Genomic DNA, 15979 nt, shown 5'->3' on the forward strand with positions numbered 1-15979 from the left:
TTTGGATCCATATGTTTAACTCTATGGTTAGATTTATCTTAATTCTTATTTCGTAGTTGCAGATGCTTGCGAGGGGGGTTAATCATAAGTGGGAGTCTTGCTCAATGATAACCCACAAGTATAGAGTATCGCAACAGTTTTCGAGGGTAGAGTATTCAACCCAAATTTATTGATTCGACACAAGGGGAGCCAAAGAACATTCTCAAGTATTAGCAGTTGAGTTTCTTTTAATGGAGCGTGGTATAGTTGGTACTCCTGGATCTCCTAGTTTCTTGGGTATTCCACCCTTAAAAGTATAATTGGCAAGCATGGTGGAAATTTCAGCTTTCGATATCTTTCTTTTATTTGTAACAATATCTTTCATATACTTAGCATAAGGATGCATTTTAAGCATATCACTCAAACGCATACGCAAAAAGATAGGTCTATTCATTTCAGCAAAGTGCTCAAAATCCTCATCATCCTTTTTCTTGGATGGCTTAGGACGAAAAGGCATGGGTTTCTGAACCCATGGTTCTGTTTCTTTACCGTGCTTCCAAGCAATGAAGTCTCTCTTATCATAATGTTGATTCTTTGATTGTGGGTTATCAAGATCAGTAGTAGGTTCAATCTCTACATCATTATCATTACTAAGTTGAGCATCAACATGAACATCATCGTTAACATTGTCAATAGGTTCATGTTCATCACCAGATTGTGTTTCAGCATCAGAAATAGAAATATCATTGGGGTTCTCAGGTGTGTCAATAACAAGTTCACTAGAAGCATGAAAAGTCCTATCATTATTATTATTTTTATTAGAAGGACTAGGTGTATCAGTATTAATTCTCTGAGAGTCTTACTCAACTCTCTTAGAATAGCCCTCAGGATACAAAGGCTCCTGGGTCATTTTACCACCTCTAGTCATAACTCTAACAACATTATCATTGTTCTTATTATTCAACTCATTGAGCAAATCATCTTGTGCCTTAATTACTTGTTCTACTTGAGTGGTAACCATGGAAGCATGTTTACTAATAAGCTTAAGATCACTTTTAACTCTAGACATATAATCACTCAAGTGTTCAACCATATAAGCATTACGTTTCAATTGTCTACCAACATAAGCATTGAGGTTTTCTTGTTTAACAATGAAATTATCAAACTCACCCAAGCATTGACTAGCAGACTTATTATGAGGAATATCACCTTCATCAAATCTATAGAGATAATTTACATTTACTACCTGTGTTAGGTTATCAAGACCATGTATCTCTTCAATAGGCAGTAAATTCTTAACATCTTCAGCTTTAATACCTTTTTCTTTCATAGATTTCTTTGCCTCTTGCATATCTTCAGGACTGAGAAATAGAATACCCCTTTTCTTCAGAGTTGGCTTAGGAGTTGGTTCAGGAAGTGTCCAATCATTATCATTACTCAATATATTATTCAATAGCAATTCAGCTTGCTCAACAACTCTTTCCCTGAAAACACAACCAGCACAACTATCCAGGTGGTCTCTGGAAGCATCGGCTAGTCCATTATAAAAGATATCAAGTATTTCATCTTTCTTGAGAGGATGATCAAGCAAAGCATTAAGTAATTGGAGAAGCCTCCCCCAAACTTGTGGGAGACTCTCTTCTTCAATTTGCACAAAATTAAATATTCCCCGCAAGGCAGCTTGTTTCTTATGAGCAGGAAAATATTTTGCAGAGAAGTAGTAAATCATATCCTGGGGACTACGCACACAACCAGGAGCAAGAAAGTTAAACCATATCTTAGCATCACCCTTTAATGAGAAAGGAAACAATTTAAGAATATAGTAATAGCAAAAAAATTTCCTCATGAGTAAATAAGGTGGCTATATCATTTAATTTAGTAAGATGTGCCACAATAGTTTCAGATTCATAACCATAGAAAGGATCAGATTCAACCAAACTAATTAACTCAGGATCGATAGAGAATTCATAATCCTTATCAGTAACACAGATAGGTGAAGTAGAAAACGTAGGATCATATTGAATTCTAGCATTCAAAGACTTATCTTTCACCTTAGCCAACAGTTTCTTAAGATCATATCTATCATTCCAAGCAAAGAAGTCTCTAGCAATTTCCTCATCCATAACATAACCATCAGGTACAACCGGCAATTCATATCTAGGGGGAGAATCTTCATCATCACTTTCATTAATATCATCAGTTTCAGTAATTTCATTCTCTCTAACCCTAGCAAGTTGTTCATCAAGAAATTCACCAAGTGGCACAGTGTTATCAAGCAGAAAAGTAGTATCATCATAAGCATCATGCATAGCAGAAGTGACATCATCAACAACATGAGACATATTGGAATCAATAGCAGGTGTAGGTGTTGCAGGTTTACTCAAAACAGAAGGTGAATCAAGTGTAGAGCTAGATGGTAGTTCCTTACCTTCCCTCGTAGTTGAGGGATAGATCTTGGTTTTGTTGTCTTTTAGATTCCTCATAGTGATCAACAGATATAAATCCCAAGTGAATCAGAGAATAGAGCTATGTTCCCCGGCAACAGCGCCAGAAAAAGTTCTTGATAACCCACAAGTATAGGGTATCGCAACAGTTTTCGAGGATAGATTATTCAACCCAAATTTATTGATTTGACACAAGGGGAGCCAAAGAATATTCTCAAGTATTAACAGCTGAGTTTTCAATTCAAACACACCTGAAAGACTTATTATGTGCATCAAAGTATTTAGTTGCAAAGTAGTATGGAAGTAACAGTAACGGTGGCAGAAGTAACAGTAGCAGTTTTGTAGCAATCGTAACAGTGGCAACGGAGAAGTAACTAAGCAAAGATCAATATGAAACGAGCTCGTAGGAAATGGATCAATGATGGATAATTATGTCTGGTGGCATTCATCATGCAACAATTATAACATAGGGTGACACAGAACTAGCTCCAATTCATCAATATAATGTAGGCATGTATTCCGAATATAGTCATACGAGCTTATGGAAAAGAACTTGCATGACATTTTTTGTCCTACCCTCCCGTGGTAGCGGGATCCTAATGGAAACAAAGGGATATTAAGGCCTCCTTTTAATAGAGACCCGGACCAAAGCATTATCACTTACTAAATACATGAACTCCTCAAACTACGGTCATCACTGGGAAGTGTCCCAACTATTGTCACTCCAGGGTTGCCGGATCATAAAATGTAGTAGATGAATATAACTTACAAGATAGGATCCAGAACACTCATATATTCATGAAAACATAATAGGTTCAGATCTGAAATCATGGCACTCGGGCCCTAGGGACAAGCATTAAGTATTGCAAAGTCATAGGAACATCAATCTTAGAACATAATTGATACTAGGGATCAAACCCTAACAAAACTAACTCGATTACATGGTAAATCTCATCCAACCCATCACCGTCCAGCAAGCCTATGATGGGATTACTCACGCACGGCGGTGAGCATTATGAAATTGGTGATGGAGGATGGTTGATGATGACGATGGCAACGGATTCCCCTCTCCGGAGCCCCGAACGGACTCCAGATCAGCCCTCCCGAGGAAGAACAGGGTTTGGCGGTGGCTCCGTATCATAAAACACGATGAATCCTTCTCCTTGATTTTTTTCTCCCCGAACGTGAATATATGGAGTTGGAGTTGAGGTCGGTGGAGGTCCAGGGGGGCCATGAGACAGGGGGCGCGCCCCCACTTTCGTGGTCAGGGTGTTGGCCCCCTTCGTCTGATTCTTCCGTCAGTATTTTTTATTAATATGAAAAAGTGCCTCCGTGAAGTTTTAGGTCATTCCGAGAACTTTTATTTCTGCACAATAATAACACCATGGCAATTCTGTGGAAAACATCGCCAGTCCGGGTTAGTTCCATCCAAATCATGCAAATTAGAGTCCAAAACAAGGGCAATAGAGTTTGGAAAAGTAGATACATTGGAGACGTATCACTCAAATAAGAACAACACCCAAGCATAGGTCCACCCACATATCAAATTGTCAAAGTAACGAACGTGAATCAAACAAACATGATGAAAGTGACTAGATGAAATTCCCGTGTGTCCTCAAGAATGCTTTGCTTATTATAAGATATCGTTCTGGCTTGTCCTTTTCTACAAAAAGGATTTGGCTACCTTGCTGCACTTTTATTACCATTACTACTTATTGCCCGTTACAAATTATCTTTCTATCAAACTACTTGTTACCGATAATTTTAGTGCTTGCAGAAAATACCTTGCTAAAAACCGCTTGTCATTTTCTTCTGCTTCTCATTGGGTTCGACACTCTTACTTATTGAAAGGACTACGATTAATCCCCTATACTTGTGGGTCATCAATCATCAGGAGTAATTGTGTTTTTTCTGGGGTGGACTTCATACCAGTTATTAACTGCTCATGTGTGCACCTTGTACATAGTCTTGAATGATTGGCTTCCCGCTAGCACTGTCCAAAATTAGTTGAAACTGGATACGAACGATCCCGTGGACGGTGAAATCTCCCACCTCCTTCTAAAATTACCGTGACCAAGTATGTGGTATGAGAAATTCCCCTTTTGTTGTTGGTGCACGAAGAACAATACGACCCTCATTTACATAATAGGTCGGGGTTGCTTTGGTAACTTCTGGTTCCCCCTCCACACGACACCCCATTTCCTTTCCCCTCCCGCAAAAATGACTACTCCACAGCACCAGAGCATCTTACATCATGACGTCCATACTTCATCAGCCATTCACTACTGTAGAATGCTGCTAACGCGGCACTACGATCAGAGACCCTTTGAGAAGCTGTGTGTGATGCAACTATCGCAAACGGTGGTGTCAGAGAACCGTCTAAAATGTGCAAAACATTTGTGATGACGGATGCATCAAACACGGTTCAGATTTTAGTTGCGTGTGCGATGAAGGGCATACGGTTGATCCAGCAGAACTATTTGCGATGAGGAAGAACAACAGAAACGGGCAGCCATAACAATGTGTGTGCGATATACGGCATACAGTTCCCTCCGATAAACTGTGTGCTATTAGGGAATGCAACATAAATGAGCCAGATCAAGGTGTGTGTGATATACATCATACAGTTCACTTGGACAAACTGTTTTCGATTAGGCAAGAGAATGGAAACGCATCTTAACAAGATGTGTGTCATATGCGGCATTTGCGATCAGCCAAAAGAACACAAACAATTCGTGTAAACCAGATGTGTGTGATACGCAGCAAACAGCCCACTCGGATGAACTGTTTGCGATGAGAAATTATAACATAGACACTTACTATAGTAAGTTCATGTGCGGTTTTGTTCGTACAAAGAACTTTGGAAAATGCAAACTAGTTGCTTGCGTATAAACAATTACCAAAAAGTAACAAGATAAACCTTCTTCAAGCCAATCAACATGTGTTCAAAACACAAAATATGTCAAAAATTACAAAACAAAGACCTCGATATTAACTAGATGGGATGGGTCAGTACAAAGGTTTATAATACAAAGATTTATAATAAACCTTTGTAGTTACCCATCCAACTAGTTAATATTGAGTCCACTTCCCATCCGGTCACCATCTCATGACTACTCCAGCCTTAGCACATTTAACTTGGGAGTTCTGTTAATGAGCTATCGGTAGGGAAGCTGGTCCTTGCTGCTGTAGATCCCTCTTTGCAGCCTTTATTGCGCAACACAATGGAAACGGTTCAACTGAACAATATGTGTGTGATACGTGGAAAAACAGGTCCGTGATCAGAAATATGTGCGAAGACAAATAATAACACAGACGATTGCTGCTAATAAGCCGTGTAATTTGCTCTGTCTACAGAAGAATAACATGTGTGTGTGTCTATATATATATATATATATATATATATATATATATATATATATATATATATATATGTACATCTGGGCTATTTTGTTTCGCGAAACAGAATATTATTCTGTTACCCTACTTGAACAGACGGTTTCAGACAGTTGTACTGATAATTTTCATCTCGTCAAACCGACTGTCTTTCGTCAGAATGGAGCATGTAATATATCGTTGCAAAACTCTTGACATCTACATTACAAATATATAGGAATTTTTTGCAAAATCATCATGGTTTAAGAGCAATTTTGAAAAAACTGTTTGTTTCAAAACCAAAAACGTGAATCGTATTTTGGACTCAATTTTCAAACAGTTTGTCGGAATTGAACAAATAAGACGACGTTGGAAAGATAGTAAAAATCCGCATCTTCCATATATCTATTGTTTTTTCAAATTATATACAATTTAAAAGTAATTTGAAAAAGGTGAAATTCTGTGCGAAACGTATTTTTGTGATTTTTGTAAACGTTTTGTCGGATTGACGCAAATGATATGGCGTTCGAAAGCTACGGAAAATGCGCAACTTTTTCATACAGAAAAGTTTTTCTAATTCCTTACGGTTTAAAAACGAATTCAAATACGGTCAAATTTGATTTTGAAAGCGATTTTTTTAAAAGTTTATCGAAATGGGGCATATAATATACCATTGGATAGCTATCAAAAATGCGAAACTTAGTCATGTTGACTGTTTTCTCTACTTTGCAACCGTTTAAGAGTAATTTGGAATACGACATTGACGGATCCTACTGTTTTCTCGTCTGAAAAACAGAGTAGGCGTACTGATATATGTGTATGTTTGTACTGAGCTATTTTTTGTAGAGTAATTTTGAATGGTTCCGAAAAAGGGTACTTGTACTGATGTTTGCATGGGTTTGTACTAAGCGTGTTTTCACTAACTAGACTTTGCTCTGTGTTTTGGGTAATATTTTTCTCGTAAGTTTTCAATGGTTTACTGTATCCTAGCTCCGAACTTGCATGGTTTTTATTGTTGAACTGAATGTTATTTTTTTGCAAAAAAAATTTTGCTTGTTTCTTTTTTTTAAGTCAATTTTTTTGCAACGAATGTTCTAGGTTTCTCTTGTTTTGCAACTTCAACTTTTTACCATTTTAAACTTTTACCAACTTGAATTACCGTGTGTGGATGAGCACTTGATCTTGTAGAATTTAAAATTTTCTGTTTTAGTTCTTATTTGTTTTCTTGTCCGAACTTCTGGTATCATCATCACTGAACCTGCGTGGTTTCTGTAGCTGGACTAAAATCCATGTTGTCTGTGAAAACTAGGAAAATTGCATCTCCTCAATGGGCCATGATGCAAGCATCGTCGCCGGCAATACTTGGGCCACCAGAGAACCTACACTGCTGGATTTGTCGAGAGAGAACTGAGGGCAGCACATCCCATGTCTTTTTTCTGCAGCAGCTACACTTGGTTTACCACCTCACACGCACACAAAATTGATAACAAGTTGGCACACGACCTTATAAAAAAAGCACACATGAACTGACAAACAAGAACACACCGGTGATTAACATAATATAAATCCATTGTCGTTTTTTCCATTTGTTAAGTTGCTTTTTTCCTTCAAATCTTTACTGCTATGATTTTTTTGCAAATTTGTCCCCTTGAGTCAGAATTGAGGAAATTCTTAATTTTTAATTTATGGCACTATAGAAACTTAGTCATGTTGAACATTTTCTCAAATTCGCAATCATTTAAGAGTAATTTTGAATACGGCAAGACGGATCTTACTGTTTTCCCGTCTGAAAAACAGAGTACTCGTACTGATATATGTGTGTGTTTGTACTGAGTTATTTTTTGTAGAGTAATTTTGAATTGTTCTGAAAAAGAGTACTTATACTGATGGTTGCATGGGTTTGTACTAAGCGTGTTTTCACTAACTGGACTTTGCTCTATTTTTGGGTAATATTTTTGCTCGTAAGTTTTCAACGATTTACTGTACCGTCGCCCCTCTACTTGCATGGTTTGTAACATCGAACTGAATGATATTTTTTTCAAAAATAAAATGTTTTTTTATTTTTTTGAACTAAACATTTTTTACAATGATGTTCTAAACTTCTCTTATTTTATGACTTGTACTTTTACCATTTGAATTGCATGGGGTTTCTTTTTGCTTGAACTTTTACAATTGAATTTATGTCATTTCTTTTATTCCGAACGGACCAACGTTTTAACTTGTACTAATCAATATTTTTAATTACACCATTTTTCCTTTGTAGAACGGGCCATCGTTTTTGTTCGTACGGATCAGTTGTAGAACTTGAATGTCAACGTCACATAATTACATTTTGGACGGATCACCCTCTCCCATTTGGACTGACCGCAAAACTTGCATCAGGAAACTCACAAAAACAAGGATGATTACAACAAGATCGACCAGTTAACACTTTTTATAATAAAAAAACCAAATGGTTCACTTTTACCTCCTCTTTTTGAAGTATTACAAACTGATGAACTAAAATAAAATGGTGAGCACACTGCATTTTTGTACCACAGTTGGTAAAAGCTCTGGTCGTGCTCCGGCCAGAAAAAGATACATAAGTACACTGCGGCCAAAGTATTACAAACTGACAAACATAATCAGCCACCTCACTAGAACAGAGCATCTCAGACTTCTGTTGCTTTTCCATGTGCAGGAGGCTTGTTGACGAAGCACGCAGTGACACAGGGGGCCATGGTAGCGACACGCGCAGTGACGCAAGTCTCTAAACTGATGGTCGCGACGAACTTGGCCACCCTGAAGCCATGGGGTTGGACTGAGCATGGCGCTAAAGTTGAGTAGAACATTTAGGAATTAGGATAATTAGGAAACAACAAACAGGTGAAGAAATCGTGAAGTGAAATGAGTTATACAAGACAGTATGCATTACACCTTGCTAATTTCTCAACTGAAACTGTTTACTGCACAACTACCATATTTGACTGAGCTACCCTGAAGTTGCTGGAATGGACAAAAGTCTTAATCAGAATCTCACCAACGTTTGACACTAGAATGAATTTATGAAAACTTAGCTAGTTTGGTTAGCCATCCTTTTTTCATTGAAGAGCTGCTATGATGTACTGAGCAATTGCTTTTTCTGACCTTAAAAAATTATGTCCAATGAATCTCTCTAATATGGATGTGTGAACCTTCCAAAATTAAATATGGATGTGTAAACATGGCATTTTGTTTTTTCCAGAAAAACAACAGGAGCGCATCCGCATAGTTATTCATCTCCATATCAATAGTACTTGGCCACCAAAAACCCGACAAATGTTTTTTCTTGAAAACACACAAACCATTTTTGGAATGCATCAGTACAAGCTGACATTTTTCAGTTTTCAGAAGCAACCAAACTTGCTAATTAATACACATGTACTTACTGGGACCACATACATATCCTAATATTAGTAATCATGTACTTACAGCGGCCTGCACTCAGCTCCTTGAGCGACCGGCCACAAAACAAGAAGTTGTACTGTTGAGCCTCCAGCAGGCTCCACTGTTTGCTCAGCGCTCAAGCAAAAAAAATTGTAGGGTGCTCAGCGCTATATTATTCAACATGACAAAATTGAACGTTCAACATTAGATGGGACTTGGACGGGGTGCAGTGCTCTACTCGGACGGCGCCCAATGCTCAACTTGGACAGAGGAGTGCTCCCCGAAGCTCCAGTGGTAGTTGGGGTACATCAGTAGCAGATCGGGGAGGAAGGGGGTTAGGCGAGAAGATTGAGCAGTGGTAGGGCACGAACGGAAGTGTCGGCTGTGGCCCAACCCCTGCACGCCGGCCCTCCGGCAACGGGGATAAGCGCGGTGAGGGCAGCCCTTTTCCAATAGAACTAAATCTAATAGGAAACTTGAACTTTTCCTAATGCATTGCGGCAGCGACAGACAGCCCTGTGATTGGGTCCTCGACGAGCAAGACCAGAATGTCATCATCTTTGATATTGTAGAAGTAGCAACACATTTTGCCCAGCTTGTCGACTCCCAGCCCAATTTTCCTGAGAACCAAGATAGATAAGAGAGAAAAATTTCTATCTTACAACTGAAAAATTAAACACATAAAAGAATCAGTTTTTTTTGGCTCTCAACCTCCTACATATATATTTGAACTGATGTTTTTCTGTCATTGAACATTACTGCCTCTCGAGTATGAACTATGCAAACTTTATTTTGGCCAAACTATTAGAAATTTTCTATGAAGTGAAAACTACCATACAATATAAAACTGAATTATTTTTTTAACATGCACACTGCACTGTTTCAGCTTTTCTTTATGAACTGATGATAAAATACATACGGGGTGCTACACCAGTAGCAAATTCATGAATACATGACTTTTTTTGGAGAGCAATCTAACAAGTGTTATAGCAAACCACGGAACAAGTACATGTTTTGAACTGCTCAAGAATACACATCAAGCAAAAAAGTACAAACCACTTCTGATTCAGTAAAATGTGAGCTAATTTTCAATAGAGATTCACTAAAATAACTTCTAATTTTTTTAAACATCTAGCTTCTCATTATTTTCACTTTGAACTTGCTTGTTTTTTGTTTTTAGGAACACAAAATGAAGCAGTAAGCAAGAGACGGGACAAGGGTGAGTACCTGCCGGTGCCGGCGGAGAAGCGCGGTGGTCTTGCCAGCGAACATGGGGCCAACGATGACGTGAATCATGCCGAGTTGGACTGCCGAGATGGACGTCCTGGACCCCTCACGGTTCCTCCTGCAGGTTGCACTGTTTCGCCACGGAAGCACATGCGAGGGAGTTGGAGTGGGGCACGCCCATGGCGGCGAGATTGAATGGACAAGGGTTGCGGCATTGAACTCTCTATACGCGGCGGCAGAGCGATAGCGGCGCGTCGATCCAGTGCGGGGCCACAGCGGTGCCAAGAACTATGGAGGGGGGAGGGCGGCAGTGGAGGGAGATCGAAGCAGGGGGTGCATAGGAGAGGCAGAGCGCCTCCGGCAACATGTGGTTTGCTGGGGCAGATCCTACCGTGTATTCTTCACCTGTAGGAATGGAAGTTTAGATGGAAAGATGCTTAACAATGATGTAAGTACATGTGAAATATATGACCAAGTACCACGTATATTAACTGGAGAAGTTCGACATGAAACTTCATCTTCAGCATACTGACTACACCACACATACATATTGCAGGGGAAAGATAGATGCACACAGGAGTTAATTGCTAAAGCATGCACTTCCAAAATGCTAATTAATCGAGATGGTTTTTTTGGTGAGCTTTCTGCACCAAATAAACATTACTGCTACAATGCACGCACAGTTACTTGATTCAACATCATGGCAAAGAACGATTAAAGTACGACAGACAGAGAGAGACGAGCCTAAGTTCAAACTACAAAGAGAAGCTGCGAGCTCTATGTTTCAGCTTGTATATGATTTCATTTTAATGCCAAATTCCTTAGTCCAACATTAAAGTAACACACAAGACCGACGAGCACAGAAGTTCATAGTACCAATTCTGCTGATTTTTGTCGACTGAAGTGCAGATGTGCACGCATACCTCGAGTGGCTTCAGAGAGTAGTCTGGGACGAGCACTATGAGGTCTCTGCGAGGTGCCCATATTGCAGATGGACTTCCCGAGGATGCGCACGCCCAGGACGAACTCGTCTCCAGCCCCGCCATGGTAGCCACTCCGCTTCCCCCGCTGATGGCTAGCAGGGCCACCCCGGCGTGGAGGGCGGCCTAGTGCCCTTACTTACAGATGGAGGGGTTGGACGACGGCGGTACGGCCGTGGGATCTCAGGGGAGAAGGCGGACGGATCTCGGGGAGGAAGGTGGACGGAGCGTGGGGAGGGAGGCAAACTGATTGCAGGGAGGAAGGAGGCCGGAACGAGGGGAGGAAGGCGGCCGGAGTGCGGGGAGGAAGATGACCGGAGAGCGGGAAGAAAGGCAGACAGAGCACGGGGTAGGGAGGAGGCCGGCGCACGAGGAGGAAGGCGACCAGAGCGCAGGAAGGAAGGCGTCCTGAGCGTGGGGGGTGGAGGAGGCCGGCGCGCGAGGGAGGGCGGCTGCCGGTATGAGGTAAGGGCGGCGCCGGTGTAGGAGGGAGGGAGGCGGCGGAATTCGTGGGGAGTGACGGGCGTGGGCTCACGGGGATGAGGATGTGGTGCTGGTGGCGGTGGGAGGTGGTGGTGGCGGCGAGGGCCGTCGCGGCGGTGCGCTTGAGGCGAGACCGACCGGAGGCGCGTTGGGAGGAGGTCGGTTGGCGGCACGCTGGGAGGGAGTCCGGCCGGCGGCGCGCTAGGGAGGAGGCCGGCGCTAGGGAGGAAGGAGGCCGGCGCTGGGGAGGGAGGCGACCGGAGCTGGGAAGGGAGGCGGCCTGAGCGGGGGAAGGAGGCCGACGGAGTTGCGGGGGACGGCGCCCGGCGGTGGAAGGTGGAGAAGAATCGGGAGGCTGCGGGGTGGGAATGGATAAGAGGTTTTCTTTTTGGGTTGGTTTTCTGGTTTCTGCTGGAGGGCGATGTATATAGGGACGGGAGTAACAGAATATTATTCTGTTACAAGTAAAAAAATAGCTCTGTCCTTCGCACACACCTTAATAAACAATTGCATGCATTTTAAAGTAGGAGAAACGATCGTCTAGTCATCTACTTCTTGTGATGCTCCTGCCACTGCTCTGTGGCTCGATCCCTCGACTGGGTCATGAACAAGACACTTCCTCATGTCAACGATCCGTCTGTACATCTCGTAGCTTGTGTACACGTCATTGGCCGCGTACTTGACGTGTTCTTCATCCAGTCTCTTATGCCAAACACTGTATGATACGTCTCCAACATATCTATAATTTTTGATTGCTCCATGCTACTTTATCTACTGTTTTGGACTATATTGAGCTTTATTTTCCACTTTTATATTATTTTTGGGACTAACCTATTAACCGGAGGCCCAACCCAGAATTGCTGTTTTTTGCCTATTTCAGTATTTTGAAGAAACAGAATATCAAACAGAGTCCAAACGGAATAAAACCTTCAGGAACGTGATTTTCTCAACGAACGTGATCCAGGAGACTTGGACCCTACTCCAAGAAGTGCCAGAGGCGGTCACGAGGGTGGAGGGCGCCCCCCCTGGGCGTGCCCCCTGCCTCGTGGGCCCCCTGTTGCTCCACCGACGTACTCCTTCCTCCTATATATACCTACGTACCCCCTTCAGATCAAAAACGGAGCCAAAAACCTAATTCCACCGCCGCAACTTTCTGTATCCGTGAGATCCCATCTTGGGGCCTATTCCGGAGCTCCGTCGGAGAGGGCATCTACCACGGAGGGCTTCTACATCAACACCATAGCCTCTCCAATGAAGTGTGAGTAGTTTACTTCAGACCTTCGGGTACATAGCTAGTAGCTAGATGGCTTCTTCTCTCTTTTTGGATCTCAATACAATGTTCTTCCCCTCTCTTGTGGAGATCTATTCGATGTAATCTTCTTTTTGCGGTGTGTTTGTTGAGACCGATGAATTGTGGGTTTATGATCCAGCTTATCTATGAATAATATTTGATTCTTCTCTGAATTCTTTTATATATGATTGAGTTATCTTTCCAAGTCTCTTCGAATTATCTGTTTGGTTTGGCCAACTAGATTGGTAGTTCTTGCAATGGGAGAAGTGTTTAGCTTTGGGTTCAATCTTGTGGTGTCCTTACCCAGTGACAGAAAGGGTTGCAAGGCACGTATTGTATTGTTGCCATCGAGAATAACAAGATGGGGTTTTTATCATATTGCATGAATTTATCCCTCTACATCATGTCATCTTGCTTAAGGTGTTACTCTGTTTTTAACTTAATACTCTAGGTGCATGCTGGATAGCGGTCGATGAGTGGAGTAATAGTAGTAGATGCAGAATCGTTTCGATCTACTTGTCTCGGACGTGATGCCTATATACATGATCATACCTAGATAATCTCATAATTATTCGCTTTTCTATTAGTTGCTCAACAGTAATTTGTTCACCCACCGTAGAATACTTATGTTCTTGAGAGAAGCCACTAGTGAAACCTATGGCCCGCGGGTCTATTCTCATCATATCAATCTCCATAACTTTATTACTTGCTTTGTTTTTTACTTTGCCTTTTACTTTTTACTTTGCATCTCTATATCAAACATACCAAAAATATTATTTATCATCTCTATCAGATCTCACCCTCGTAAGTGACCGTGAAGGGATTGACAACCCCTAATCGCGTTGGTTTCGAGTAGCTATCGTTTTATGTAGGTACGAGGGACTCGTGCGTGATCTCCTACTGGATTGATACCTTGGTTCTCAAAAACTGAGGGAAATACTTACGCTACTTTACTGCATCATCCTCTCCTCTTCGGGGAAATCCAACGCAGTGCTCAAGAGGTAGCAAGAAGAATTTCTAGCGCCGTTGCCGGGGAGTTTGCGCAAAAGTCAACCATACCAAGTACCCATCACAATCCCTATCTCTCGCATTACATTATTTGCCTCTCGTTTTCCTCTCCCCCACTTCACCCTTGCCGTTTTATTCGCCCTCTCTTTTTCGTTCGCCTTCTTCCCGTATGTATCTTTGTTTGTGTTTCCTTGTGCCTTCTATATGCTTGCATCTTTGCTTGCTAAAAATCTATTGATATGGATCCACTTAAAGTGTTCTACTTGGATCATCTTTGATCCTTATGCGCTCGTGCTGAAACCCCAACTAGCCTAGTTGATGGGAAATCTTTAGATGAGCATGCTCATTTTGTGCGCCATTGTTTATCTGAAAAAGGGAGACTCTTACGGTATCATATAAATAGTTTGCTATGCTATGCTTGGAATCTTTGTGAAATGTGTGATTTTACTTGTTGCTCTAAGAACCCTAAAAAACACCTTCCCTACCTATGTGAGTTCAATAATAATGAAATCTTATCTTCTTATGCAAAGGGTGTTTATAGTTACTATGATATCGAACAAATTGAAGAATTTGTCGTTTTTAAGGGTGCTCATGAAGTTGCTTCTTTGATTGAAAAGTATGATTTTACTCTCAACAAATCTAAAAATTCCGTCATACTTAAATATTGCAATGAAAACCTTGCTCATAATGTCTATGTCCAAGAATTTATTAAAAGAATGACCGTTGCTTTTGAAGAAAATAATGATATGCATGAATCTATAGATAATGATGATTTCGATGATTTGATTGAAATATCCCTTGATGAACATGATGCTTGTTATTCTTATGGCCATGAAGCCAATATTTATGAAGAAGAATTTGCTATAGTTCCTTATGTTAAAAATGAGATCGTTGCTATTGCACCCATGCTTGATAGCCCCCTCAACGAAAAGCATGATTTAAATGATTTTACTATAAATTCTCTTGATGTCAATTGTGCTAATAATATGCAAAACCCTAAGCTTGGGGATGCTAGTTTTGCTATGTCTACTACTTGTTGCAATGATCATGATTGGGGTGATTCTTCTTATGATCTTGAAAATTTATTTAATCCCCATGATGAATATGAGATTGATAATATTGTTTGCAATAATATTGAAAGTGGGTTTGGAGAGGTCATGACTTTAGTTAATGTTAATCCCACTATTTCAGAAGAGTGTCAACTTTGCATGCATGTGGATCGTGTTGAAAATTTTTATGTGATAGCTATTTTGTTGAATTTTCTTATTATCCCACATGTAGTTATTATGAGAGAGGAAAATATGGTCGTAGAAATTTTCATGATAATAAATTACCTCTTGTTATGTTGAGATTGCTATTGTTTCTTTCCGCCTCCTTGCATATACTAGTTTTTGCTTGCCTTGATAATTTGTTTGCCTATAAGATGCCTATTCATAGGAAGTATGTTAGACTTAGATGTGTTTATCACGTGTTTTATGATGCTCTCTTTGTGCTTCAATTCTTGTCTTTCTTGTGAGCATCATTGAAATATCAATGCCTAGCTAGGAGCGTTAAACGATAGCGCTTGTTGGGAGGCAACCCAATTTTATTTTGTGTTTTTTGTTTTTGCTTCTGTTTAGTAATAAATAATCCATATACTTTATTTTTAGATGAGGTTTTATGTTTTAATTAGTGTTTGTGCCAAGTAGAACCTATAGGATAAGCTATGATGATAGTTGATTTGATTCTGCTGAAAAACAGAAACTTTGCGCTCACGAGAAAAACTTCAATAAATCACAGAAACGTGC

At 40.6% G+C, this 15979-nt stretch overlaps 1 long non-coding RNA gene across 1 annotated transcript; it reads right to left on the reverse strand.

Annotated features, from left to right (window-relative positions):
* Window positions 1–9342: 9342 nt before the first annotated feature.
* LOC119364181 lies at window positions 9343–12266 on the reverse strand. Its single transcript, XR_005174745.1, has 3 exons — window positions 11354–12266; window positions 10431–10835; window positions 9343–9823 (listed from the first exon to the last, which is right to left on the reverse strand). It is a non-coding gene; the product is annotated as an uncharacterized LOC119364181 (long non-coding RNA).
* Between the last annotated feature and the right edge of the window lie 3713 nt (window positions 12267–15979).

Source organism: Triticum dicoccoides, chromosome 2B (assembly GCF_002162155.2).
Source record: "Triticum dicoccoides isolate Atlit2015 ecotype Zavitan chromosome 2B, WEW_v2.0, whole genome shotgun sequence".
Taxonomy (NCBI): Eukaryota; Viridiplantae; Streptophyta; class Magnoliopsida; order Poales; family Poaceae; genus Triticum; species Triticum dicoccoides.